Here is a 25569-nt window from a genome sequence, read left to right as displayed (position 1 = left end):
AATGTAATATTTTTACAATGAATGTATTTGCCCTCAGTCTGAAATACCTGGCACAACTTTCCAGAGTGTTTTCCTTCCTTGAACTATGTCCTATGAGCCTTCCTTTATAGGACATAGTTGAAATTTTTGTTTTTTCTATCATGATCCATTTGAATGTTGCCCTATTTAACGTGTAGGAACCTATTCTGGGGTTGTTTATCTTTTCAATTGCTATGGGACCTTAATGTTACAGACTTCAAGTCTCCTGAGAACCAAGGAAAGAATACTTGTTTGTTTTTTCCATTGCTGGCTGCTGAGGCCCCTCTTTGTGCTGGCACTGGGCTGGGAGTCACTCAACTGTGTCCCTGCCCACAAAGAACCTATGATTTGAGAGGAGAGAAGTGTGTACTCAGTATCAGGGAAGAAGATTTGACCCAAGCACTGTGTTGACCATTCAACCTACTTCCCTTCTGACTCTCCAACTGTAAGGAGTCGATATCATTGGGCTTGCCAGGTGGCGCTAGTGGTAAGAACCCACCTGCCACTGCATGAGACGTAAGAGACACGAATTCAGTCCCTGGGAAGGGACGATCCCCTGGAGGAGGGCATGGAGCTGACTCCAGTATTCTTGCCTGGAGGATCACACGGACAGAGGAGCCTGGCATTCATTCCATAGTGTCGCAGAGTCGGACGCGACGGAAGCGACTTCGCACAGCACAGCACAGATATCATTACCCTCACTTTAGAAGTAAGACAACTGCAGCCGAGAGAGACAAAAGGCCCACCCAAGTCTCACACCAAGTGGGGACCTAAGCCCAGGTGTGTACTTTACCTCAGTCTAAAGCAAAACAGATTTAGCCATACAAAGAAAGAGAAGAAAGTGCTTCAGCTGTCCCACAATGCACTGAGTCCATCTGAGGAAGTGATAAGTGTTAGTAAGAGCTAACAGTTGTTGACTTCCCTAGTGGTCCAGTGGTTAAGACTATATACCCCCAATTCAGGGGGCATTAGTTTGATCCATGGGTGGAGAAGATACCACATGCTGCATGGCATGGCCAAAAGAAACCAAAAAAAAAGAAGAGCTAACAGTTGTTAACCATCCATGTGCACTTTTGTATAACTCTATTCCTCACAATAACCTCCAAGGAAGGTAATACAATTTCATAACTGCAAGGTAGGTTTTACAGTAGGGTCTTAAGAGATGTTCAGAGAGACTAAGGAATTTTTTCCTGGTCACACATCAAAGGCAGAGCCAATATTCTCTCTGTCTTAAGGCAAAGCTTTTTTTTTCTCACTGTTCCTAGCTTACAAGAAGCAACGAGTATTTAGGGACTGCCCTAGCGGTCCAGTGGTCCTCCTGCTTTCACTGCAGGAGGCATGGGTTTGATCCCTGATCAGGAACTAAGATTCCACATGTTGCATGGCACAGCCAACAACAAACAAACAAACACACAGAAGTGAAGAGCATCTAACCATTCTGTTTACTACCTATGACTCTGGGAAGATCACTGAGAAAGCACCTCAAACACTGTACTCAAAGAAGAGCTCACGCTGAGGCAGGAACTTGTGGGAAATATATGGAAGAGTTCCTATCTCTAAAAATGTTGGTAAGAATGGGCCCAGAAGACTGGGACAAATAGATCTCCTATTACATCACTGCAGAGCAAGGCTCTCCCAGGTATTGTCACCAGCCCTGAAATGCCATGACCCCCAAATGGAGGCCTGGCCAAAGTCAGGTTACCCAAAGGCACAACAGATCCCCAAATCCATTCTAGACTGAAGGAAAAGTGTGTAGTCAAGTTCAGGAATGAACCACCAAGAGCCACCAAAGAACAATCCAAGATGGCAGCCTACAGAGACTGCCAACAGGAGGGTCAGAAAGACCAGGAAGCTGACTGACAGGGTGAGGCTTGTCTGACCTGATCCAGGCCTGGCAAGGAGCAAGCAAGAGTTTATTGCATAGTGGAGTCCCTTCATACCCAAAGACAGCTAAACCCACTTGGGAGAGTGGAGGTGGAGACAGAGGGAAAAGGACAAAGAGAGGAGAGTGAGCAATAAAAATGGTGCCTTTGACCCCATCAGTCATTGTACCCCTTGAGCACATGCCCCTGAGTGCATAGAGGTGGGAGGTCAGCTGTCCCTCAGAGAGTAGACCTCTCTTAGAGAGGGCATCAAATGACATTAAGGGTGATTGTTGTGCTTAAAGGTAGGTATTTTTCATGCACCATGACCTCTAAATGCAAACCAACCAATTCATCTGGTACTCTTGCAATGAAAGAATGATACATCCAAATACTAGAAAACATGGTCTCTGTGATGGACTAAGTGAAATTCTGCAAAGGGTTAGTTTCCTCATGCAGAGCCATAGGGAATTTTGACCATATCAGCTTTTAACATTTTTTGCTGACTTTGGATTTATCTCCAGGTCGATGAGACTCTGCTGTCAATGGATGTGTGGTGTGATGAGGCCTCTTCTGAAGGCCCAGGGCCAGGAGCCTGAAGTCTGACAGGAGCTGTTATTTAGTTCGTGAAAAGTGATTTTGTTTTGAAAATAAAGATAACTTAATTCTTTACTGATAGCAATTGTAGGATAGCCCCATTGGGAAATGTATAATGTTTTGGAGGTGCTCCAGGAAAGAAAGAAAAGCACTTTTCCCCTACTGCTGTCTTCTATCTCCCTTTAGGAGATTCTCTGAGGGAGAGTTCAGGGATCTTTGTTTTCTGTTGAGATATAGACCAGGCTGAAACAAGATGGTAGCAGACTCTTGAAGGAAAAGCAAATGAAGTTCCTGGAGGGGAGAGCGTGGTAGAGAGAGAAGTGGGGGGTATCTGAGAGGCAAGGATATACACCCTGCTCCCATGTAGTGTATCAACGAGGCCTGCCCTTGGACAGGAGGTGACTGCCAGGTGTCTCTGGGGGCTGGACACAAAACACAGCAGCCTTAAGCTGTGAAGAGGGCTCCTATGGTCAGAGAAAGGATTTGGAAGGGAGAATACAGCCAGGTCAGCTGGAAGTCCCTTCCAAGAAGCAGTCTTGGGCAAATGGCAGAAGACCATAGCACCAGACATCCACACTGGGAAGCAAAAGAAGTGATGATGCAGCAGTAGCACTACCATGAGTTAGTCTGTAACATTTTCCCAGAACCAGGGGTCTTGTACCAGCCAATGGACAGGATAAGGGAGCCACTAGTGACTGATGTTGGGTTTCTCCTCTACCTGATGAGTGGAAGAGGGGTACTCAAGTTGTTTGACTTTTATTTAGAAAAATGAATGAACCTATTATTGCTTAAGCTTGAATTTTCCATAATCTTCCTGAATATCATTATTGAGTGAGTGTTAGAGGCTCAGTCGTGTCCGACTCTTTGTGACCCTATGGACTACAGCCTGCCAGGCTCCTCTGTCCGTGGGATTTCCCAGGCAAGAATACTGGTGTGGGTTGACAGAGGGTCTTCCTGACACAGGGATCGAACCTTAGTCTCCTGCATTGCAGGCAGATTTTTTACCATCTGAGTCACATCTGCAGAGGTTTTTTCCAGTTACATTCTCACAGGCAAACATTTCTGAGTTCTAAATATTATTATCCTTTGAGGGTGTGGATTCTAGAAAGGACTTGTAGCCTTCGATTTAATCTTCAAAAGTTGGGACCTCTTTCATCTTCAAAAGTTGGGAAACACTTTCGGGTGTTTCATTGGTTCTTGCCATAATTCTTGCTGTTATCCATTTCAGCCTTTCAGAGAACTGAGTTTCTGTTAACAGTGTCATTGGAACTGTTTGTGAATAAGTGTCACAAGACGATCTCACATGTGTCTCAGAGTGACGACCAGCATGACTGAAACAGACTAGGTGCTTAATAAATGTTTGTTGAAAATAAAAGATGAGTAACTGAATAAATTATTTGATTAATTTGACTAAGCTGAGCTTTTTAATTAATAGGCTTTATATCTTTGAGCAGTTTTAGTTTACAGAAAATTTTAATAGGAAGTACAAAGTTCCCATACACTCCCTCCTCCTACCCCACTGCATACATGCTTTTCCCTGTTATTCACATCTTGTGTTGGTGCAGTACATGTGCTATAATTCATTATATAATATTGATGCATGATTATTAATTTAAGCCCACAGATTATAATTGGGTTCACTCTCTATGTTGTATGGTTCTATGGGTTTTGACAAATGCATACTGTTATATGTTACATAACATACATGTTATATACATGTGTTATGTATCTACTATCACAGTATCATACAGAATAGTTTCACTGCCCTAAAAATGCCCTGTGATTCACCCTAAAATTCCTCCTCCCTTTCTCCTAACTTCAGGCAGCCACTGATCTTTTTACTGCCTCTACACTTTTGCCTTTTCCAGAATGACATATAGTTGAAATCATATAGTGTGTAACTTTTTCAGACTAATTTCTTTCACTTAGCATTATGCATTTAAGTTTCCTCCATGTTTTTTGTAGCTTGATAGTGCGTTTCTTTTCACCCCTGAATAACATTCCTCTTTATGGATGTATCAAAGTTTATTTATGTATTCACCTATTGAAGAATATCTTGATTGCTTCTGATTTTTGCAGGAATGCATAGAGCTGCTATAAACATTTGTTTGCAGGTTTCTGTGTGGACAGAAGTTTTCAGTTCATTTGTATAGATACCTAGAAGCACAATTGCTGGATTGTATGCTAAAGATTATGTTTAGCTTTGTTAAGCCTATTTTTAAAAAGCTATTTCTAGCCAGGGTTATCTCATAAAATCAGGGAGACAGTGGTAAGTTATGAGTTGACTTCCCACAGTGCAGAACTATAAAACAGGCCTGCTCTTATTTGTACTAAATAATATTTAGCTTCAGAGTATATACACAAGTACTAATAAATTTATATTTAGTGAATAAGGTGCTAGATAATTGCCTCCATAATTTCATATTGGCCTTTTCAATTTGGGTGCCCAGACAGATTCATCTGAGAAAGACCCTGCCCACAGGAATTATACATTCTAATGGGAGAGACAGTAAGTAAATATGAAACTAAAACCCATTCGGGAGGAAGTACTGGAGAGGAAAAGACCACACTTAAGCAGACAAGAAAAAAAATGAGTTTTCCTATCAACTTACATGGTCAATCTGTTCATGCAGCCAAACTAGAATTTGGGGGAGTGGGGTGAGGTTGAGGAGGGTGGGTAAGTGAAAGTGAAAGTCGCTCAGTTGTGTCCAACTCTTTGCAACCCCATACATTCCATGGAATTCTCCAGGTCAGAATACTGGAGTTGGTAGCCTTTCCCTTCTCCAAGGGATCTTCCCAACCCAGGGATCGAACCCAGGTCTCCTGCATGACAGGTGGATTCTTTATCAGCTGAGCCACAAGGAGGGTGTGTAACTCAGAGACAATTTGCTTCAAAGAGACACTACTAGGAGCTGTTATGAAATATTTTCCAAGATGTTCAAGTGGTCCTATAGCAGGGAAAGACAGGTAGTAGTTAAGGGAAAAGAGTCGTGTTTGGGGCAAAGGAAAACTTTAAAACATGGAAACAGAAAACAAGAAGTCTTTATATCTCCTCTCTCTGATGCCAGCTTCCTCTCTCTGTATGTTTACATCACAACTTCTTCAGCCCAGGTATATCCCTTTCCAAGGAAACTGGAAGAGTCTTACTTTTCCTTCTTGCTCTCTCACATTTTTACTTTGCATGTAGTAAGTACTCAAGAAGTGATTCACTATGTTGAATTTCACCAATTCACACATTTTAAAAAAAGGAACTCCAGTTTTACCCTCAAAGTTCAACTACCACAAAAGCCAAAAAAAAAAAAAAAACAGAAATAGCCTCCTCTTGGTTATTGTTTTTAAGTGGGGTTGGAAAGTAGCCAGCATATACACTTTCAGAGCTTTGTCATCATTAACTATTCTCCACCATCCTGAAAAATGTGAACTTGGATCAGCTCCAAACACCTTAGCAACAAGCCAGCAGCTCCCAAGCAGAGCCCCCAGCCTTCTGATGGGCCCAAAATCCCAGAGACAAAGCATTGTTTATCGACATAAACTGTCTTGCTTCTGAGGCTGAAATCCCAAGAATCGAACTAATGAGAAGACTCTGTGCCAGGATGTCATATTGAGTTAGGAAGGCTAGCCCACTTACAGTCCACTCCTCTATGCTCAGACTGGAGGAGACACAAGACAAACATACACAGTGCTTCTGAAAGGCCCCAACACTTGATGCTCCAACACCAAGACAATCATTGTCTTCAGCTGGGAGTGTGGGAAAGGGAGCAGAACATGGAATGTTTTCTGAATGGATGGGCAGGGCCCTGCGTGGAGGAGCCGAGGCTGCCAGCTGCAGGCCCGGGCAGGGCGCTGCTCCCAAACTCCTGAGCATGGCAGTCAGTGCTCTCTGTTTCATGAGCCAGAGGGTGGGACCCAAGCCCAAAAGGCCTCAACCCACTCCAGTATCCTTGCCTGGAGAACCCCATGGACAGAGGAGTCTGGTGGGCTACAGTCCATGGGGTTGCACATAGCTAGCCATGACTGAGCAACTTGGCATGCAAGCACCAAAGGCCTCATCTAGGTCCCAATGCCGGCACAGCTAGAAGATGCAACCTCAGACTGGCAACAGGCATCCCTCAGTTTCAGGAGGAAAAGGTACCTCCCTGATAACCCCAAGAAGAGGTGATATTTCCCTGCACCCCATCTAAAATTACCTTTGCGTGCTTCCTGACTGAAACATCCTCATATTTTTCCTTCTAATATATGTTTTCTCCTTAATCTTGAGGTGACTTCACAAGCAAGCATAGAAGAGGGCTTCAATTCATTATGATAACAGCAAATGATCACTAAAATTTACCTAGCTCTATACATAGCCATGTGCTAAGTGCTTTACATCCGTCACCCCAATCCTCAAAAAAACTCTGTCATTTAAGAATATCATGGACTCTATTTTAGTTGATGAGGAAACAGACTTAGAGAAACTAGGTCAGCACTTCTCAGAGTGTTGTCTCTGGACCAGCTGCATTCACATCACCTGGGAATTTGTTAGAAATGACCATTCTCAGGCCCCATCCCAGATCTACTGAATCAGAAACTCTGGGGGTGGGGCCAGCAATGAACTTCACAAGCCCAGCAAGTGATTCCCATGCATGCTAAATGTTGAGGACCCTAGACCTACCCAAAACCACACAGCCAGTAGGATCCAAATTCCAGCTGTCTGGCTCCAGAGCCCTGCTGTTAACCTCTGTGCTATGAATATAACTGGACACAGACATAAAGTGCCTTCTCCTTCCTATAATCACCCACTGCAAATGTCGAGACTCAGCATTTGTTGACAGATGCTTGGCTGCTGAAAATGTCTGGTCAGATTCATAAGAAGGAGTAAATGTTCTACACTAAGATTTTTCACTTCTCTTTTCTTCATGGGGCTCTGTCACATTCCTCACAGGAATGAAGACTTCTTGCTCTCTAAACACTCCACCCTCATCACAAGGGCACTCCCAGAGGCTCCACCCTGGCCTTATGGAATCTTTGTTTCACACCCAAAGAGCAGACAGAGCAACACAGAGGAATGAAGTGGACAGTAGCTGGTATTAAAAATGAAAAAATTAAAAGCATCTGTATTAAATTTCCTAGGGCTGCCATAAGAGAGTGCCATAAACTAGGGGGCTTAGAACAGTGGAATCATTCCACAATTCCGGAGGCTGGAAGTCTGAAATCAAGGTGTTGGCAAGGCCATGCTCCCTCAGAAATCTGTAGGAGGAGAATCTTTCCCTGCCTCCTCCAGCCTCTTGTAGCCCCAGTGCTCCTTGACTTGTGACAGCATAATTCACTGGTATTCTCTTTCTGTGTGTTCATATCATCTCCCCTCTGGACGTGTCTGTTTCTGGCCAGATTTCCCCCTTTCAATCAGGGTACTAGCTTTACTGGATGAAGGGCCACCCTACTCCAAGATGACTTCATCTTAACTAAATACATCTACAACAACCCTATTTCCAAATAAGGTCACATTGTGAGGTTCTGGGGGTTAAGACTTCAATACATGAATATTGGGGCACACAATTCACCCAGAACAGTGTCTGTTAATGAGGGCAGGGGATTAGACTATAGAAGTTTTCGTGCATAGTGTTTGGTTGTGGCAGGACATTTCAGGAACTCATAGACTGACAACAACAAGGCCATCTACCCATCTCCCTGGCTGATGATAAGAACCATCAGATACTTGTTAAAACTAGAGCTTCCTAAGCTGCATCCTGGACATCATGAATCAGAAAAAAAGACTCAGGGATCTAGATGTTAACAAGCAGCCCTGTGATTCTGATGTAACCAGCCCTTTGATGCCCTTAAATTTGGGAAGTACAGTTCCAGCCACCCCACATGGGAATGCTCAACATTCTGGTCCATGCAACAGGCAAGTGCCTCTGAAGTGGTACTCAGACACCCTCAACACTCCAGCCCCCAAGACGCCCATGGTGAGTTCTAACTTCAGCCTCAGGAACACTGGCCCAGAGTTTTCTTTACATTCAGGTCCCAGAATACCTACTTTGGGCCATAGTCAGCATCAAAAGGTCAGAGAAATTGACTTCCAAGCTAGATGATTTCATTGAGTGGAAGTCAAGTCCAACCAGACCTCCTGGGATCCAGAAAACTACAGACAGTGAGGCCACTGAGAGCCACGGACCAGCTCAAGGAGGAAAACACTTTCCTGACTCTGAACTGAGCCTGGAGAGCAGTGGCATGCAACATGGAGGGAAAGCAGAAGTCAGCAAGGGGAAAGGCTGGATTAGCACCATGTCTGCCCTGACAGGGCCCTCCTCCCTCCTCAACCCACCTCAACAGATTCCCAGGTAGCTTCTGAGATAAGAGAATCACCACTATAACAACCATACTTGCCAGATAAGGAATTTTACAAGGCAGCAAAAAGCAGTAGAATGAGCTCATCAACTCACTGTAGCTCTCAGAGTCTCCATTTGTTCATCTGTTTGGTTCTGAACATTTATCTTCTCATGACAAGGATCAGATACCCACTCAAGCCCACTCAAAAGAAGTGAGACTGACTCATACAGGTCCCTTAAAATCCACGGGCAGCATGCAATCCACCTGCCTTTGTGGAAATAGATAGGAGTTTAAGAACTGTGCCTCAGTCTTTCAAGGGCTGTATGACCCATCTCTTCTCCATGTACCTCTGCCCACTCACCCCTTTCTCTCCACTAAAGGCTTCCTCTGCCACTACCTCAGCCTGTACAGTAGTCATTCTGGCTGCCTTTGTCCCCAAGACTACATGGTCTTTCAACTCAGTGCTTCACAGCTCTATGACACAGGTCCTCATTGTTCCAATTCCAAATTTCCAGATTTCAGGTCCATCCTGGGTTAGGCAATCTTCCTTCACCAAATTAACTTACACAGTACAAACCTAGCACCTCTGCCAGACACTTCATCAAAGGTTGTGGGTGAAAGCAACCACCTGAGGATTCTATGGTTAGGCAGCACACCAAGGCATGTCCACTACAGTAATGCCCAAAAATCACCACCATTTTTTTAAGCACCTACTAGATGACAGACACTGAGCTACACGTAATCCTCACTTCAAACATTCAAGGTTATTATCACAGATATGGAAACTGAGGCTCACAGAACTGAGGTAACTTATCAAGGGTCACTCAGCTAGTTAAGGGTGGAGCAAGAATTATAGCTCAATCAACCCACTGTCACATCACTGCACTTCCCTTCTTGCCATTCAACCTAAGCTAACCAGACCAAGAGATGGTACCATTTCGTCACATCACAGAAAAGCAGGTCAACAATCTCTACCTGGTCTGTCTGCCAGGTCATATTGGAAATAAAATCACAGTCTGGAAAGTGCATTGAGAAAGCTGTGCAAAGATAAATGTGAACCTTTGAACATGCCTGCTACCACTGTCCCCCAGCGTGGTGTTTGCTCACTGGGCATTTGCCTGAGGGCTGCAGAGCATTTGTTCACCCCTGCCCTGTGGCCAGAATTGGTCATGGACACAGCAAGGGTCTTAGCAGCTGTCCAAGACCCCCTGGAAGGAACTACCCACTGTTTACAATCTGGTGGTATGGCCCTTCATAAACAGGATCTGAATTCTCAACCCAGATCTTGGCAATCCAAGGCAAGTTCTATTTGGATTGGAGGAACTTTCTTGTTTTCCACTAAGAAACTTAGCCTCCTATGCCAAAAGTTGGTCAACTGTGTTCAAGCTGGGTATAATAGAGAATAAACAGACAGACAACTCTCAGCTGCAGTGATGCCCCTCGAATCACTCAAATTGTGAAAGGGGTCAGGCCCATGAAGGTTTTGCCCCAGAAAGGGAGTGGGATTCACAAGCTCTTTCATGAAGGTAGTGATTTCATTCCATTGGTGTATATACCCAGAAGTGGGATTATTGAGCTGTAGAGTAGTTCTAATTTTTTGAGAAGCCTCCATATTGTTTTCAATATGTCTGTGTGTGTTTAGTCACTCAGTCATGTCTGACTCTTTGTGAAACTTTGAACAGTAACCCTCCAGGTTCTTCCATCCACGGGATTTTTCAGGAGTGTGAAGCCATTTCCTTCTCCACGTTTTCAATATAAGTACACCAGTTTACATTCTCACTAACAGTGCACAAAGGTTCCCTTTTCTCCAAACCCTCTCTAACACTTGTCTCTTGTCTTCATAATAATAGCCATCCTGAGAGATGTGAAGTGACATTCCATTGTGATTTTGATTTGCCTTTCCCTGATCATTAACAACACTGAGCATCTTTCATGTATCTATTGGCCATTAGTATGTCTTCTTTGGAAAACTGTCAATTCAGATCCTTCGTCCATTCTTTAATTGGGTTTGTTGTGGGTTTTGTTTTGTTTTGTTTTGTTTTGTTGCTATTGAGTTGTATGAATTCCTTATATATTTTGGATATTAAACTCTTATCAGATATGCCTTACAAATATTTTCTCCCATTCCATAGGTTGTCTTTTCATTTTGCTGTTTTCTTTGCGCTTCAGAAGCTTTTTAGCTTGAGGTAGCCCTGTTTGTTTATTTTTGCTTTTGTTGCCTGTGCTTTGGGTGTCATATCTAAACAAACAAACAAACAAAAAAAACTCCAAGATCAATGTCAAGGAGCTTTTTTCCCATGTTTTCTTCTAGGAGTTTTATGGTCTCAAGTCTTTAAGTCTTTAATCCATTTCAAGTTAATTTTTGTGGATGGTATAAGATAAGGATTCAGTTTAATTCTTTAGCATGTGCACATCCAGTTTTCCTAACACCATTTGTTGAAGAAACTATCCTTTCCGCATTGCATATTCCTGGCTCCCATGTGAAAGACTAGTTGACCATAGAGATGGTAACTAAACTTTACAATATACACAAATATTAAATTGTTATGTTGCACATTGGAGACTAATCTATCAATTTTACCTCAATTAACAAAAAAGATCAGTTGATTATAAATGTGTGGATTTATTTCTAGGCTCTCTATTAGACTGTACCTGTTTATACATATGTGTGAATCCCTCGGGTCTACACACTCAGCACTCAGTGGCTTGTAGATGCACAGGAAGTTTTTGTCTGTGGCTGTCAATCACCACCACCCCTCCCCTCACCCTACACAGAAGTTGGAGAATGGGCTGCAACCCAAAACAGGATAACACCCTCCCCTTGATTAATAATTGACAAACAAGAAGGCTGCCAGGCCTGCATACCTTGAGTTTATCCATTTCAACTCATTCGTTCTTTGGAGCCACAATGAGCACAAATAGCTGTTTGTAATATGAATGGCTATTACTTGTACAAGATTGTACTGTTACCTCCAGAGCAGAGAAGATAAATAATGTTTTTAAATTGAAAATGTGAAACACATTCCAGCAGCACCGGAGCTTCTCCAAAATTCCAGATCAAAAAGGAATAAAAAGAAGTTGAATCCTTTAAGGCACTGTGAGATTAGCTCAAATACCAGAAACATTGACTTTAAGGGGCAAATTCTTCAGAATTACATAATGGATTTGACAAGTTCTTGCAAGTAAATTCTCTTTTCAATATGAAAACCTTCTTTCAGAAGCTGGCCCCAATTTGATAAGGGATTAATTTAGTGGTAAATGAAAGGACCCTTTGCCATTCAGAACCCTGGTTTGTGTGGTCTGCTTGGGAACCTATTGCAAATCCTCCAGCCCAAAGTACTTGGCTTCGATGGTGTTGAAATAAAGACCTCTCTCTTCCAAATCAGGTTGCCATTTATCAAAGCTGCAATTCTCCTCCTTAGGTCTGGTTCCATGTTCATTTGCTTATTTACCAAGTCTCAGTTGATCCTTTTAAACCCCAAATATAAACATGCCTCCAACTTTGATTTAAAGCCAAGGATTTCTAAAAGGAACTCAGACTTCAGAATGTTGTTCTTTCTTGTAGGGAGGCCTTATCAGATCCCATCACACACATACTGATTTTGTGAAAATAAACTTACTTAAAAATCAATAAGAAGCCCAGGCTTCAGGACCAGTGACAGTGAAAATAAATCATACATGTAGCCGTGAGGTCTACTGGCAGAAGTTTCTCTTGTTCTTCAAATAAAGCAAAGAATCTGCTAAGAAACATTCAATTCTCATGTAATTCTGGATGGCCCAAAGGACACATAATTGCAAGCAGACATATCCAGTAGCCCAACACAGGCATGTGGGTTGAAACAATTTCAAAAGGAAAGATTTCTCTGGACCAAGGAATGATCATGTTTACAGTCATCCTTTGAGACATTTGAGTTTTGCTTGTTAGTTTCTTCTTAAGAAGACAGAAATCTTAGGAAATGAGAAGAATTTCTGCAAAGCTGATTGTTAATCTCCCCGCTGAATCCTCTAAAGAGAAGTGATTCCTTTATGCCTTAGCTCAGTCTCCTGCTTTCTATACAGCCTCATGCATTAAGGAAAATAGAAAGGTCGACTTTTCTCTACTAGACAAGATCTGGCCAAATATTGATTGTTGAAGGCCAAGTTCTGAGATCAGCAATTTATCATTAATTTTCACAACAGACTAATAGGGCAAGTACAGATTTCAGCTTCATTTTATAGATGAAGGAAATGAGGCTCAAAAGGGTAAACAGCTTACCCAGCTTCACCCAGCTTGTAAAGACAGGCCTGGACTTCAATATTAGCCTGTCTGACTTCCGATGCTCAGCTGCTTTGCCTCCTCAGCTTGGGGTTGTATACTTCTGGCCTGGGGCCAGTGCCTGGGGTCTGCCCCCATGGAATTCTTCCTTCCCCACAGTTGCTTTCCTCCTTCTCCTCCTCCTCCTCCTTCTCCTTCTCCTCCTCTGCCTCCTCCATTCAGGCTGAGGGAGCCTCTCCAGGCTTCTCCTCCAGTCCCCGTTTTCTCAGGGCTGCCCGAGATGACTCCCTGAGCAGATTACAAGCCCTGTGACCATTGGTTCCCATTTATCTCCAGGGCTTAAACAGCACATCAAAGCTCTGAAAACTGTTGGTGCCTGACTAATGATTATTGGGGTTCAGAAAACGTCAGCTGCTCAGCCGCATCTGGCTCTTTGCAACCCCATGGACTGTAGCCTGCCAGGCTCCTCAGTCCATGGAATTCTCCAGGCAAGAGTACTGGAGTGGATTGTCATTTCCTTCTCCAAGGGATTTTTCCAACCCAGGATGGAACCCCGGTCTCCTGCATTGGAGGCAGATTCTTGACCATCTGAGCCACCGAGGAAGCTCACTGGAGCTCAGATCCCTCTTCTTTTTTTTTAATTTATTTTTTACTGTAGGATATTGCTTTACAATGTTGTGTTGGTTTCTGCCATACAACAATGTAAATCAACCATAAGATACATATATTCCCTCTCCCAGGCTTCCCTTGTGGCTCAGCTGGGAAAGAATATACCTGCAACACGGGAGAACTGGATTTGATCCCTGGGTTGGGAAGATTCTCCTGGAGAAGGGAAAGGCTACCCACTCCAGTATTCTGGCCTGGAGAATTCTGTGGACTGTATAGTCCATGGGGTCGCAAAGAGTCGGACACAACTGAGCGACTTTCACTCACTCACTCACTCACTCACTCACTCACTCACTCATCCCCTCTCCTTTGAGCCTTGCTGCTACTCTCCCCCCATCCCACCCCTCTAGGTTGTCACAGAGCTCTGCAGAGCCCCTCTTCTAAGGAGTTGTTCATCTCATCTACAAAATACCCTCAACTCAAGGCTCCTTTTATTCTATCACCAGGTCACAGATAAAAATATTCAGCCAAACCCACAGTCTCTTTTCCTCACCCACAAAGAGAGACCATTTCCACCTGTGCAGGAAGGGCCAAGGAAAGAGAAAGGAAAGGAAAAAAGAGAAGAGAGAGGGGAGGAGACAGCAGGAGCAGGAGAAGGAGGGTGTAGTTCTTTTGCCCTCCAGCAGCAAATCCTTTCTCCACCACCGCCTTGTATAAAGGCCCAGAAAAAGTAAAGAAATATGAACTGGGGGTGGGGGAGAAACAGTGAGGAATCTATCTAAACATCTTACTCTGTTTATTTTCAATGCATTTTGTTTCTCTTTATCCTTAAGAACAAGACAAAATAAAACCAAACCAACCAGCTGAGCTCTGTCTGAGAGGCCAAAGAAAATCTGACTTGTGACTTTTGTTTATTAACAAGGCCCACTCTCTACTAAAGAAATAGGTGAACAGAAGGGCTCTAGATTAAAGTATTAAAAACCCAAATGAGCACTTAGAAACATGACAAACACAACCTCCCAGCCTGGAAACCCCTTTGGACTGATCCTGCCCAGAGACTCATTGAAAAGAGCAGTGGACTTGATGAGCTATCCCAACCCTGCATACAGGACAAGCTGTGTGACTTTGGGAAAATGACTTACCCTCTCTGAACTTTAGTTTCCTTAGTTACAAGATGGGAATCATTTAAATTTTACTTACAGGGCTGTTGTAAGGAATAAATAAGCTGTTAGGTCACAAAAGGTCCTCAATAAATGTTAGTCAAATTCCAATGCTAATGGCCCCTTACACACAGTGGAGGTGACCACCGCCCTCCTGTAGTTTCCTCAATATCCAAAGTTCCTCTGACGATTCATTACAATTTGCCTACTATTAATACTTCTTCTTGTTCATCTACCTACCTCCCCTACCCCATACAAGATTCCATTCTCTCATTTAACTAAACACAGCTGTTGTTGCTGTCATCGCTTCGTCACTAAGTTGCATCTGACTCTTCTTCGACCCCATGGACTGTAATTAATCTTTGGATATATCCTAGTCTATAGTCTATAAACTGCTTGTTCTCATGTCTGCCTGGGGGTTTGTAATACACTCCCTCCCCTTTGGACGCTGACCATTAGGTCACATGGAATCAACCCTAGCACGTAATTGGAATCACCGCTTTGTTGCTACCAACGTCTTGGCTGGCAGCTGAAAAAATGGAAACAAATTCCAAAAGTAACCAAATTGGTGGTGGTGGTGCTTTAGTTGCTAAGTTGTGTTTGACTCTTGCAACCCTTTGGACTGTAGCCAGCCAGGCTCCTCTGTCCATGGGATTTCCCAGGCAAGAATACTGGAGTGGGTTGCCATTCCCTTCTCCAGAAGATCTTCCCAACCCAAGAATCAAACCCAGGTCTCCTACATTGCAGACTAATTTTTTACCACTGAGCCACTAGAGAAGCCCTAACATAGCTAAGAAACAAACAACTGAGTCTTTGGTTGAAAATAATTCTCACTAAAGTATGCAAGGCTGCAGATAGCTTTGCCTCTTTGCCATAGGTGGACTCAGGGTAACAAACCTAGCTGTGTTTGCCTTGCACTGTCTCTTAACCTCCTCTTTACTTTCCTCCCCTCTGCGCTGTGATGGTTGAGTCAGCTGGTTGGCAGACTCCTGTTCAGTCTGACAGTGGGGCTCCAGTAAATGGGCAGTAAATGTCACCTCAGGGACCTAAGAAATCCAAATTTTCTCTTCCCACATCTTCAGCCTTTCCCTCTCACTCTCTCTAGCATCTCTCTCGCTTTGGCCCCCAAGACTCAGCATCTTTTCAGCTTAGTCCCCAATTTGGATGTCCTATCTACTCAAATGTGAGGAAATCCTCAAAGACAAACCATATGCAGGTTTTTTTAAATTGTCAGGAAGTCTTTAAGGAAGATGTCTCTTTATAAAACATAAACTTCAGTGCAAATTCTTCATTTTGATTGCTCAGAAATCATCATCATTCAGTTATAGGCTCTCTAAAGAAGACTGATAAATATGTCTCCTGTCTAAAGGAAGAGTCTGCAATGGAAATTCCGAGAAATTGGATTTCCCATGAAGAATCAAAAATCCATTCATTAAGCCAAATGGAAAGCATGCCCACTGACCTTCAAGTCTTCACCTTACTGCCAACCACAAGACAAACAAGCAAAAACAAATGTTATGCCCTTCCTCAAGCTGACTAGTGGTACCAGGAGCATCTGTGCGCCCAGCACTGCAGCATGAGTCACTTGTGTAAGCAGATAGCCACTTGTCATTAACTAGACAACGACGGCCAAGCCAGCCCAGCCAAGAGCCTCTTCTCACTCTGCATTCAGAGGCCCCAGAAGCATCTCTCTCAGAAGGGCTGAGATTGCCTTGCTCCCCTCACATCCAATCAGGCTTGCCGCCCATCCCAGCCCGGGTGTTTGTCCCTCCTCACCTGGGCTATAACAGTGGCTTTCCCAACTGAACTTTCCTCCTCCCATCTCTCTCCCCTGAGCAACCCTCATCAAATTTTCTAACCCTCTGCTCTCACTGCATTGCTTCAGGTAAAGATAAACTTCACTCTATCTCCCTCTTACCTGGATAGAAAAAGATGACTTTCTTCAGCCTCCATCATTCACTGCACCTCATCTGATGGCAGCCCCCAGCCATATGGCCAGGCACGTTTATCTCTCTGCTTTCCCACCACTGCATGGTTATGGCCACTCCTTGCCTCTGTTCTTGGTGCCCTTCTGGAACACCATCTCTGTTCCTCTCTGTCCAAATTCCAGTCAAACTTCATATCTCTCTACCCAAGAAGCCATTCCCAACCAGGGTTTCATTCAACTTTCATTGAGCTCCATGAAATCCCCAACATGTTAAGCCTTCCTCTTTTTTCCCACTGTTCTAGACATAGAAGTAGAGCAGAGGTCCCTCCTAACCTGAAACTTCTTTGGTGCCCCTGATCAATTTCCATCTCTCTAAATACTCACATGTTCAATGAATACAACTGACCTTGTAAATGAAGACCCTTAAGAAGGGATAGGTTTCTGTCTGGGGAAACTGCAGTATCTCTCCCACAATGATACACTGCCCTTCAAGTTTTATGGAGAAATACGGATGGGCTAGGTTCCCAGAGAACTGGCAGAGAAAGGGCAAGTCAGCCTCCTCCCCTCCCCCAGTCACCCCACACTTGCCAGAGAGTGATTAAAATGCACTTCAGGGTGTCCATCTTTTCATTTGGAAAGGAAACAAGCCTAGCTGTTCTGTTTCTCCCATTTCATCAAGGACAGAGGTCATCCCGGGGAGGGGGAAGGGTAGGTTCCAAGAGAGGGCTTGTGAGGGAGTGGGGGCTGGGGGGAACTCCCTCATCCCTTCTGTCTAGCTTGCTTCACCCTTTGAAGAGAACAAGCCTAGCTTTCAGAGTGAATTATTTTCAACACAGCCTCTGCCAGGACCAGGCTCTCCCTGGCTGGCTGAGGCAATACCCGGAAGGATTGAGAGATAGTTCAAGGTCAGACAGGGTGTCCAGACAGGACTGGCCAGAGGAGGTGGCACTGTGACAGCTGGGAGGAAAAGGACTGCAGAGGGGACAAGAGAGAAGGCAGAGTGCACATGTTAAATGAAAGCCCAGAAGTTTCTCTCCTCTTTCTGTCTCTCCCCTCCCTCTCTCTGTCCACACACACACACACACACACACACACACACACACGCCTGCACAGACACACATTCTTTTCTTTCCCTCCTCTCCTCTGCCTCCCCAAGGCCTTTCTATAAATAAACAATAAGCCCCTGAGCCTGCCTGTTGCCCACTATTAACGCTTGCAGTGTTCAAACTGTTCCCCACTTCAGGCTTTGCAAAGCCCTTTCCCACAGGTAATCTTCACCTGATTCCTGCATCACATGCTTTCGAAGGTCCTGGAAGTCCAAAACACAGAATCATGGGCACCCCACACCCCCCACTCACCAAGTTCTGAGCCTTAATATGACCAGTTTCAGGTCATGTTACTCAAAAGAATCCCCTACGGTTCAGGCCTCATGTGTGCATGTACGCTCAGTCATGTCTGACTCCTTTGCCAGGCCATGGACTGTAGCCCGCCAGACTCCTCTGTCCATGGGATTTTTCAGGCAAGAATACTGGAGTGGGTTGCCATTTCCTTCTCCAGGGGATCTTCCCAACCCAGGGATCAAACCCAAGTCTCCTGCATTGCCAGGAAGACTCTTTACCACTAAGTCACCTGGTTCAGGCCACATCTATCTTAAACCATTATTTGCATGCCCCGAATAGTCAGACCCACAATCTAGTAAACATTTGCTCTGTTGCAGGCAAATGTACACAAGTGCTTGACATGCATGATTGCATTTAAATTCCGTAACAATCCTGAGTTGTCAATATGACACAGGCATTTTGTCAATGAGGAAGTTCTGATGTTATGTTACTTGGCTGAGACCCTAGGTGGAGAGTGTGGGTACTGAGTTCTGAACCTAGATTTATATGACTGTTATACCCATGTTCCCAGCTCCTGTGCTGAGGTCCTCTTACTAACAGTCCTTTAGTATCCAAGATTGCAGAGCATCTACTGGAGGGAGGGGAGGATAGGTCTAGTCAGTCTTCTGGAATGCCAGGATCAACAACCGATTAAATTTCCCCAGGCCTCCAGTGACATCTTTTACTCTTCACTTCAATGCACATTTATCCTGCCAGACTCTGCGCTAGGTATTGTGAATAGAACAGTAATTAAGACAGACAAGTCCTGCCCTCACAGAGGCCACAGTCTAGTTAGGGGAGACAGCCCATAAACCAACACACAGTTAAATACGTATACCAGCTCACCAAGAAGTTCCAAATCAATAGAGAAGAAACATGACCTAGTTTTAATTTTTTCCCAACACTAGTTTTAATTTGTTCTCAGCTGTGTCAAATTATCTCCCTCCATCACTGCACCCCTTAAAATATCTCAGGCAGATTCCACTGATTCCTGTCACTTTTGGTTATTGAAATTTAGTCTGGGCCAAGGTAAACTCCCACCTCATATCTGATTGAAAGCCCTCTGCCCTCCCTGAGTGGCCAGGACTTGCTGCCAGAGGGGCTTGGCCAGAAGGGGCAGAAAGCCTTGAGTTCTTCCTCCCCACTCTCTGCCCCTTGCCACCTAGAGCCCACCTCACAGACTGTTGTTGCTGGAGGCACCCTCACCCAAAGGGTGGCCATCCTGGCTTGGGGCTCAGTACCTTCCCGATGTCCTTCTGACCCATGGGAAAGTCAGACATCCTGCCAAGCCCTGGGAGAGACCTTGCCCCAAGGGCATCCTTTCAGCCCTGCCTTTTCTTGTCAATATATCTTCCCCAGACAAAAACAGACACAGACAGATAGCAGTACTGCTGCTCAAGCAGATGTCCAGCCAGGGAATGTGATGCTGGCAATTCCCAGAGCACACCCGCATCTCTCCCTTGACTCAGAGGAGGGAGGAGGCATACTGTCCCTGCCCCAGGGAGGCATATTCTCACCAGGAGCTCTGCTCTCCCTCAAGCTGACTTTGAGGATCCCCACCGTCTCCTCGAGCTCAGCCTTTTCCTCATAGACCCAAGACAGGGGAAGAGTAGATGGTATTGGGGCCAGTTCTGCCACCTCAATTGCTGAAAATTGGTTGGGAGCTCTCTTTAGAAACAGAGTGAGCTTAAGACGTTTTGTGTCACCTGTGAGCCTTAGCAGCCATTCCAAGACAACAGAAAGGTCTCATTCAACATCCAATATCAGATAAAATTATAATTGTGAGACACATGATGAAGGAAAAGAAGAGAGTACCACGAGAGGAGGGCTTCCCAGGTGGTGCTAGTGGCAAAGAATCCACCCGCCAATGTAGGACACGTAAGAGATGCAAGTTTGATCCCTGGATTGGGAAGATCCCCTGGAGGAGGGCATGGCAACCCTTCCCAGTATTCTTGCCTGGGAAATCCCATGGGCAAAGGAGCCAGGTAGGCGATGGTCCATGGAGCTGCAAAGAGTCAGAGGCGACTGAACATACCAGCACACACCATGAGAGGAAATGTTCATGTACTGGAATCAGACTCCTTGGGCTGAAATCCCAGCTCTGCCTCTTTTTAACTGTATGCCCTCGCCAGGTTACTTAACTTCCCTGTGCCTCAGCTTCTTCACATGTGAAATGGGGATGATAATAGTACGCACCTCATAGGATTAGATAAGAAAACATAAATAACCCTGTTAACAGCACCTGGCACATTAATACATGCTCAGTTAATATAAATTTCGTGAGGACATGAATTGAGGGATCCAAATACTTCATAGACACTCAAGAACAGCTGATGAAACAACAAATGTGGGAGAATATCCAGGAATACCTACCCGAGAGGGGATAGTCAGAGAGACCACTCTGAGGAGGGGACACTTAAGCATGACACGAAGGATGAGGGAACCATCAGCCAAAAAAGTCAAAAGAAGGCAAGAGGAACAATGGGATAGTTACTCAAGCCTCCCTACAGTAAAATTTCTCCAAAGTCTGATGTAGGCAGATTGTACTTGGATCACATTACATGGCAGACCTAGAAAAGTTGCCTTAGACTTTTAATACAATGCGTACATACAGAATCCTAAATTGCTAATTCCCTCAAGATCAAAAAAGTTTTGGCTGACTTCCAGGAGCTAAAGCCCTGCAGGCGCTCTGTCCACGTCACAGCAGCCCTAACATTGCAGTCAGCAGTGAAACACTTTCCTCTCCTGGTGTCTGGCCAGGAGTCTTCAAGGAGCCCCTGCTTCTTCAGGACATGCTGCTTGTCTGCAAAAGAGTCTGAGACCAAAGTTGTCCACTTTGTCTGCAATATCACCCGAGGACAGGGTCCCTGATCCCCACTCAAGGCAAACTTGTAAAACCCTACAGAGACTGACACCAATCCATGGCCCTGTGAGCTCCTCTTTTTGCCCCCCTGTGTCTGACAGCATCCTGCCCCATTCCACCTTCTAAGAAATGAGTTCGAGGGCAGATGGAACAAAGAACCAGAGCAGGGAAGCGCATGGGAGCAAAGACAGGTAGAAAAGACACGGCTGGGTTTGCCCTGTCACGGAGCACACACCTGAGTGCTCTCTCTCCACAGCAGGCACATGGGAAAAGAGCAGTGAATAAGTGTCAAAAGAAGGGTTCTGATTCTTCTTAAGGAACTCAAGAACTGGGATGTGAAAGAGTAAGCGGAGTTAAAGGCTTCCAAGATTCACAGGGTCCAGGACAAGGATGCAATTGGAGGCCCCAGTCAGCCACCCTGACTTCATCCTGCCACACTGGGGACCTCATCCTTATGCAGTGGACACACCAGCCCACAAGCCTTGTCCACGTGAGCTCCGCCACCCCATCCAGACAGCCACCTCTCAGGACCAAGGGTGCAACCACCAACCTCAGGAAGACTCACTCAGAGCAGAGGCCAGCAGAGCAGGGCCCTGGAGGTGGGCTTGGCTGGGGACGCCATTCCAGGGTCCAGGGGCACCGTGAGCATAGTCTAGAAGGGAGATGAGCAGAGGTTCCAGGTGGGCACACCCCCTTGGCCTCAGGGATCGCTCACTCTCCGGGAAGAGCTACGGTTAGCAGAGGGTCAGAGAAGGATCTTCCAAAGTGCAGGGGCAGAGGGGCCAAGGGCAGTATAGTGCACTTATTAGTGGAACACCAGAAAGTAGAACTGGGACGAGTGGACAGGAATTGGAGGGAAGAGTATGCCCTAGAGAACTTTCTTCCCTTGTCCACAAATTTGTGTGTCCAGCTCTAAACTCATCTGCATCACCAATTATCCATAAAATACTGGTGGCTCCACTGTCACCTCTAACTCAGTATGTGCAAAAATATAATCTTCCTCCCATACTTCACAAAACCTCCACTGAGCCAGAGGTACCATCATTTTCACATGTCCTAATAAGCTAAAAGAGCAGAATCACCTTCTCTGTCCTCTTCACCTTCCCCAGTACTTGGTTTATCTCTGTCTCAGGTCCCTTAACTAAAATTTAATAACAATTATTATATATAGGTAAAAATGAAACCTTTTTTTTGATGAGAGGTAAGACTTTGGAAATTGGAAAAAGAAAAAGAGCTTTTGAGAAATAAGAGACTTTATCTTCCTATCAGATCTTAAATCTCAGCCATTCAGTACTCACATCTACCTGCAATGACCTCAGGAGCATAATGACAACTCGAATGGCATTAAATAACTTGCTTCCAATATAAGGCCCTAAGAAGAAAAAGAAATTTATGATAATGACAGTGGTCATGAAAAGAGTTTAAATGTATGCATAGACAGACTTCCTTGGTGGTCCAGTGGTTAAGACTCCAAACTTCTAAGAAAGGGGGTATAGGGTCTATCCCTGGTTGCAGAACTAAGATCCCCCATGCCACGTGCTGGCCAAAAAATAAAAACAAAAAGCACCCAGAACATTTGTTGTCTGCTACCAACATGGTTCAGACAGTAAAGAATCTGCCTGCAATGTGGGAGACGCAGGTTCAATCCCTGAGTTGGAAAGATCCCCTGGAGGAGGGAATGGCTACCCACTCCAGTATTCTTGCCTGGAGAATTCCATGGACAGAAAAGCCTGGCAGGCTGCAGTCCATGGGGTCACACAGAGTTGGACATGACTGAGAGACTAACACATTTACTTTTTTTATCAACACAGTTAGGGATTCCCTGGTGGCTCCGTCAATTCAGAGACTGCCTGCAATGCAGGAGACCCAGGTTCGATCCCTGGGTTGGGAAGATTCCCTGGAGAAGGGAATGGCAACCCAATCCAGTATTCTTGCCTGGGAAATCCCAAGGACAGAGGAGCCTGGCCAGCTACAGTCCACGGGGTTGCAAGAGTCAAACACAACTTAGCAACTAAAGCACCACCACCAACATCATGGTTACTTTTGGAATTCATTTCCAGTTTTTCGGTTGCCAGCGAAGACGTTGGTAGCAACAAAGAGGCAATTCCCATTATATGCTAGGGTTGATGCCATGTGACCTAATGGTCCGCGTCCAAAGGGGAGGGTGTGTCACAAATCCCCAGGCAGACATAAGAACAAGCAGTTTATAGACTATTAACTAGGGTATATCCAAAGATTAATTTTGAAAGTTGCATCATCCAACAGTGTACATACTGAACATTTAAGTCTTTGTGTGTCTCCGGTTACAGCCATTTTTAGTTACTATGAATCTGGTCAGCATTATAAATGGACAGGATAAAATATCTGCTGGAGGAGCAGATATAAGCATGTGACTCACCAGCTCCTCCGACTCAGTGGACCCATATGAGTAAGAAGCTGTTAACACCTAGATCCAGTAACAGCGCCTCCAGTAAAGGAGCTCTGAGAAGTTGGAACCAAACAGCCAGGAGTCCCCGCGGGTATCTTAATGACTGTATCCTTCCATGACATGCACCTATATGTTTTGTTGCTGTAATGGCAAATTTGGCCTGATCATTGTTTCCAAGCACACTGAAACTAGATGATGATATATTATAGTCGGAACTGATCCCAAGATGGGAGGTGCCTCTCTCTGCCAGGGTTTGACAAAGTCTTAATATAGATAAATAAAGACTGAGAGACTGTCCGAGGAATCAGAAAGGCACAGCAATGTAGGTGCCTATAGTTGTAGGTACCAGCAAGAGTGCCATGTAGAACGTTAAGGGAGGGTGTTTGCCAGAATTAAATAGGATCAGCCTTTTTGTCACCTAGAACCCCAGGTGTAAGCACAAATAACCTAGAAAATAGCTGGTCTTTGACAAAAACATCCAAGGATTCAGTTTTTATTTTCATTTCTGCAGCAGCAATGAGGACACAAAGAAAACTTCTACTCAATTTGACACCATCTGGCATCTCAAAAGTATAGGAAAAAAACAAATAAAGAGGGTCCTTTATCATGAATTCAAACCACATCCTAAAGGGACTGGGAGAACATCACTTTCAAAACCCAGATATTTCCAATTTATTACTCTTAAGGGTTACATAGGGACTAAATCATCAGTAACCTCCACCAAAAGACTTTGAAAAGAAAATTAAAAAAAGAGAGACAGAGGGGAAGAGGGAGGGAAAGGAAAGGGGAGAGAGGAGGAAGGAAGAGAGAGGGGAGAAAAAGAGGAGGAGAGAGGGAGAGGAAGAGAGAGAGAGGACCACTAAGATGAAAGCCACAGTATCTTTTGTAACCTAATCCTGGAAGTGCCATATCACGATTTCTGCTCTGTTCTATTGGTTACAGAGCAACTCTAGTATAATACGGAAGCAGACTATAGTTTAGGGCTTCCCAGGTGGCTCAGACGGTAAAGACTCTGACTACAATGTGGAGCCCTGGGTTGGATCCCCGGCAGGAGACTACCCTAGGGTGAAACTCAGAAGGTGGAGCTTTCTGGGGCTATCTTTGTAGGCTAACTATCACAATCTCATATACAATAACTGCTAAATTCTCCACTTATTCTAATAATTTACTAGTAGATTTTTTGGCTCTTCTATTCAGACAAATATATTATCTGCAAATAATATACTTTCTTTCCTTCCAATTCCATTTTTACTTCTTTCTTACTTTACTTTACTGGCTCAGATTTCTAGCACGGTATTTGAAAGAGGTGGTGATAGAGGATTGAATCTTAAAAGTCGTGTCAGCCTTTTCCTGAGTGTGAAGTTTGTGGTAGATTTTAATTGTTCTTATTTTTAGTCAGTATCATTTTTTCAAATTAAAGGAAGTGAAAGTGTTAGTTGTTCAGTCGTGTCTGACGACCCCATGAACTGTAGCCTGCCAGGCTCCTCTGTCCATAGAATTCTCCAGGCAAGAACACTGGAGTGGGTTGCCATTCCCTCCTCCAGGGGATCTTTGCGACCCAGGGAAGTTTCCCTTTATCCCTAGTTTGAGTAGTAATAGTTGTTGTTGTTGTTTTTATTAATGGTATAAAATTTTTAAACACTTTTGGTATCTATTGATTTGATCATGTTTTTATTCCTTTAATCTGTTTATGTGGCAAATTATAGTAGTTGATGTTCTAGTGTTGAACTAAACTTGAACCAACCTTGCCTTCTTAGAATATCCCCAACCTGATTACAATACCTTACCTTTTTATATATTTCGGATTAATTTTTAATAATTTATTGTTTATAAATTTTTCCATCTATTTATAAGTGAAGTTGTTATTCTTTCCTACACTGTCTTTATAAAGTTTCAGTGTCAAAGTTATGGTAACTTAACATATGTCAGGGAATGTTCCTTCTTTTTTTATATATACTGCAGAATATTTTAAATAAGATTAGAAATATTTGATTCTTAAATGTTTGATGCAACCCACCTGAAAAAGATATCTAGGCCTTGTATTTTACTTATAAATGGATTTTAAACTACTAATCTTAAATATTTATAGGACTAACCAGATCTTGTATTTCTACCTGAGATTATTTTGAAATAACACATTTTTCTAGAAATGCATCTGTTTTGTT

General features: G+C 44.1%; 1 long non-coding RNA gene across 3 annotated transcripts in view; it reads right to left on the bottom strand.

Moving 5' to 3' along the window:
- The window catches only part of LOC122446593, a 33178-nt gene extending 15383 nt beyond the window's left edge, over positions 1–17795 (bottom strand). For 2 of the 3 annotated variants that reach the window (XR_006270930.1, XR_006270929.1), the window contains exon 1: positions 17141–17795. This is a non-coding gene — a long non-coding RNA (uncharacterized LOC122446593). Of the gene's footprint in view, positions 1–17118 lie in introns of all 3 variants that reach the window. The other variant, XR_006270931.1, reaches the window with a different exon arrangement.
- Between the last annotated feature and the right edge of the window lie 7774 nt (positions 17796–25569).

The sequence above is a fragment of the Cervus canadensis genome, chromosome 8, assembly GCF_019320065.1.
Source record: "Cervus canadensis isolate Bull #8, Minnesota chromosome 8, ASM1932006v1, whole genome shotgun sequence".
NCBI lineage: Eukaryota > Metazoa > Chordata > Mammalia > Artiodactyla > Cervidae > Cervus > Cervus canadensis.
Note: the sequence above shows the minus strand (reverse complement) of the source record. Positions and strands in the feature narration are given on the sequence as shown.